Genomic DNA, 4,343 nt, shown 5'->3' on the forward strand with positions numbered 1-4,343 from the left:
CACAGGACACAAGATGGCCTCCACGGAGGTGGCGGGAAGGGGCCATCAAGTCAAGCACCTTCAGGAAACCTCAGAGGAGACTGGGAATTCCGCTCTGAAAATAAGAATGAATGTGAGTCACACAGATTGGGTTTAATGTGTAAAGGCCCTGAAGTTAAACTAGAAATGGATTCTCCTCTTTCTCTCCCCCTTTTTTCCTTCTCCCTTCCCCCCATTCCTCTTCCCCTACCATCTGCCTTTTTGAGGCAGGCTGCCCTCGATGTGCTATGCTAACCCAGGCTGGGGTTGAGCTGCTGCTGCTCCAGCATCGGCATCTGCCCCACCCCCGCCCCCTTGGTCTCGCCTAGCCTTGATTGACCTTGAATTCACCAGTTCGTAAGATCCCCCCCCCCCTCCACCTTCTGACTTGGGACTGTAGGGTGCACTACCGTTCCTGCAGGTGAAGTGCCGAGGGCAAGGGCAGGGGCTGCAGCCTGTTGGCAAGCCCTCTGAGTGCTGTGGCTACAGCTACGCCACCACGCCTGCTCAGACCAGGGCAGCTTTTGTTTGTTTGTTTTTCGAAACATGGTCTCTCTGTAGCTTTGGAGCCTGTCCTGGAACTCGCTCTGCAGACCAGGCTGGCCTCGGATTTACAGGAGGCCTCCTGAGTGCCGAGATTAAAGGCATGTGCCACCACCACCCGGCTAGGCCAGGATGTCTTAACCAAGGGGAATCCTGCCCCCGGGAGGCACCGAGTCTGGACATATTTTTGAGTGTGGGCTTTGGTGGCAGTGAGGGTAGGTTCCGAGCACGTGAAGAAACCTGGGCTCTTGTGGGGAAGATCAAGACCAAAGAGTTAGGAGCCTCCTGTAACACCCAGAGGGGGCAGTTAACGGATTGTGGAGCTGGAGCGTGAGCTGGTCTCGTGTGTGTTGGTATGCTCCTTTCATGGCCTTGCGCAGACTCCAGGGACCAAACATCTTTACCCTCTGATCTCTCGTGCCAGCTTTCTTTTATTTTGCTCTGTTTTTACAGGATTTATTTATTTCATTTTAAGTGGATGTTTTGCCTACATGTACATATATGCACCACGTGTGTGCAGTGCCCTCAGCCGCCAGAAGGGGGTGTCAGAACCCCTGGAACTGGAGCTACCAGTTACCAGTGCCACAGGTAAGGCACTGTGTAGGTGCTGGGGACTGACTGATGTTGCTATACACCCAGGTCAATCCGAGACTCACGACCTTCCTGCCTCACCACCCTCCAGAGTGCTGGGATCGTAGGTGAGCCACAGCATCACACCAAGCCATTCCTGTAGTACATATTAATATTTCATATAAATACCATACAATATAATACAGTGCACATATCAAGCATTCTGTGTTTGGCGCCTTGCAAATCCGTGTGTTCTCAGGGCCTTCTTCTGTCACCATGGCTACATTGACATTTGTTGACCCATGATGCTTCCTGACAGAATACTTATGAAAAACAGATGACCTGAGGGCGTTTGCTCTCAGTTCACAAAGACAGGGCAGATGCCTGGACCAGGAGGCATGACGCTTCCACATTCCAAGAAGACAATGGAGGAGGCTGTGCTCTCGCCACAAGAGAGACCATCTATGCCTGTCACCAAGAGTCGGTCTTGCACAGTGGTGCTCGACCTTCCTAATGCAGCGGCCCTTTGGGAAGGTTCCTCTTGCTGTGGTGACCCCCCAAGCATAAAGTTATTTTCATTGCTGCTTCATAATTGCAATTTTGCTACTGTTATGAATCAGAATGTAAATAGTTTTGGAGATAGAAGTTTGTCAAAAGGGTCGTGACCCACAAGTAAAGAACCGCTGGTCTGGGGTCTTATGCAGGCTAGAAACCAGACTGCATCTGAGCCATCTACACCAGTCACTGGGGATTCTAGGCAGGGGCTCCACCCTGAGCCACGCCCCCCGCCCCTCACTGGGGATCCTAGGCAGGGGCTCCACCCTGAGCCACGCCCCCCGCCCTCACTGGCGGAATCCTAGGCAGAGTCTCCACTCTCTTGAAGTTCCTGGCACTCCTATTCCTGAGAATCATAAATGTCTGCAGACACTGGGGCAGCTTAAAGCTCCAGGTGAGACAACCATCTTGCTTTACTTTCACGGTGCATGAACACTGGCTTATGAGAGGCACAAAGAGGAGTCTCGACCCAATGCCAGGGCTACGTATGGCTCCTAGAAACCTTTGGTCTCTTCTGCACATCTGGGCTCAGGCTCAACTTACACAGAGGCCCCAGGGGAGCCTGGTGTTGGAAAGATTGTCTGGTCCCTAGGCTCCGGTGCCCAGAGCTGTGAACCATGGTTGCTATGGCAACTACTGAAGCTTCCATGAGAAGCTGGAAGAAGACTCTGGTGCCTGAAGAACAACATCCAGCCACCCGGGAAAGCTGCCGCTCCATATCCTGTTAGTCTTTGCAGACAAGCAGAGTGGAAGCAGCATCTAGGCAACCCCGAAGGAATGCTGGAGTGACCAAGGCAGCAAGTGACCAAGGGCCCACAGAGCCTGGGATACACCCCCTCTTCCACATGGCTGTGCCTGGCCAGCCTCACAGAGGAACTCCTCAGCCACTGGTGTGAGGTGCATGGGTCTCAGGCCCTTGATGGGAAGCATGAATGTGGGCCCCCTTAGCCCTGGCACTCGCCAGCGGCTTCTCCAGGGTCAGGCAGGCTCCCTCCCAGCACCCATTCCCAGCCGCAGTGTGGCCATCTTCATCAGCTCTGCCATCTCAGGTAAGGGCAAGTTGGGGGCTAGAGACAAGTAGACACTCTTGATGGTGGCTATGCCTCACGGGGTCCTCCAAGAGATGTGTGTGAATACAGATAGGCCGGTGACCCACATAAGAACCCTTGTCAGGGGTCCTCCTGGGTCCTCTGCTCTTTTCTTCATCATATGAACAGTTGAATGCAGTCCTGTGAGTGGCCTGATATTGCATCCAATGGTCACAAGCAGTGTCTTGTGTGTGCTACTCTTACGCTTCGCCTGTGTGTGCTTGGCAGTTGCAGGAGGAAGAGCCCAGCATCTCGCATTCACTTAAGAGCTGGGCTGGGGACTTGCGTGCAGACAAGGGGCTGCTTCGTGTCTGCCCCACAAGTGTTCTCTATTGAGCCACACCCCTAACCTCCTGCCAAGGATTTGTTTTTAGAAAATATTTTTTGGTTTATTCATTTTTTTATGCTGTTGTTCTGGGTTTTAAACCCAGTTTGTGCTAGGCAAGCACTTTTACTAACAAGCTACACTCCTAGGTCCGCCTTATTTTCATAGATGTATTAATGTGTGGGGTGCACATGAGCCATGCAGAGGACAGCTTTTAGGAGCTGGTTCTCTCCTCCCTCCAAGTGGGTCCCAGGAATTGAACTTGGGCTTTCAGACTTGATGGCAAGCCCCTTCACACAATGAGCCATCTCGGTACCCCCATGCTTTAAATTGTATGTTGGTTCTCCCTCTAACCAAGCTAAGAGCTTTGTGATAGTACCAGCTGCATACAGCTGCACACATTAAGTAAAACCATGTATGCATGATATGCCTGATCTGCATTAGCTCCCAATTTCCATGATGTGATTACTTTTACAGTCATGTTCATGCAGTACTGTCACTGAGCATGAAGCACTCTCACCGAGCACACAGCACTGTCTCTGAGCACACAGCACTGTCACCGAGCACGCAGCACTGTCTCTGAGCATGCAGCACTGTCACCGAGCATGCAGCACTGTCACCGAGCATGCAGCACTGTCTCTGAGCATACATCACTGTCACTGAGCACACAGCACTCTCACTGAACATGCAGCATTGTCACTGAGCATGCAGCACTGTCTCTGAGCACGCAGCACTGTCTCTGAGCATGCAACATTGTCACCAAGCATGCAGCACTGTCACCGAGCACACAGCACTGTCACCAAGCATGCATGCCATAGGGCACTAACACCTAATGGTCCATTTTCTCAGTTTGATCTGGATGAGCGTCTTCAAGTGCAGAGCTAACCTTCAGATCTCAGGTTGCTAGAAGACATGTTCTTTGGGTGTTGCTGGGTTTTCTTCCCAGTGCAGAGTATGTGCTACCTTTCGATTTTTATTTTATTTATTCACTTTTTAAAAAACATTTTTTCGAGACAGGGTTTTCCTGTGTAGCTCTGGCTGTCCTGGAACTCACTCTATAGACCAGGCTAGCCCAGAACTCACAGGGTCCATCTGCCTCTGCCTCCCAAGTTCTGGGATTAAAGGCGTGCATAGCCCTGTTTAATATTTTGGTAACGGCTGTGTGGCAAGTGACTGGTGACACTGCTGAAGATTCTCTGTTGTCTACTGCATGGATTGCACGCATGTGACACTGCTGAAGATTC

General features: G+C 51.6%; 1 protein-coding gene across 6 annotated transcripts in view; it reads left to right on the top strand.

Annotated features, from left to right (window-relative positions):
• Nwd1 (NACHT and WD repeat domain containing 1) overlaps nt 1–4,343 on the top strand; it is a 78,967-nt gene that overhangs the window by 1,827 nt on the left and 72,797 nt on the right. Inside the window, exon 1 of one of the 6 annotated variants that reach the window (XM_026785207.1) lies at nt 1,119–1,149. The exons of the other annotated variants lie outside the window; for them this stretch is intronic. The gene's annotated coding sequence lies outside the window, so the exon portion shown is untranslated. Of the gene's footprint in view, nt 1–1,118; nt 1,150–4,343 lie in introns of those variants that run through there. 6 annotated transcript variants of the gene reach the window in all.

This window comes from Microtus ochrogaster, linkage group LG1, assembly GCF_000317375.1.
Source record: "Microtus ochrogaster isolate Prairie Vole_2 linkage group LG1, MicOch1.0, whole genome shotgun sequence".
Lineage (NCBI taxonomy): Eukaryota > Metazoa > Chordata > Mammalia > Rodentia > Cricetidae > Microtus > Microtus ochrogaster.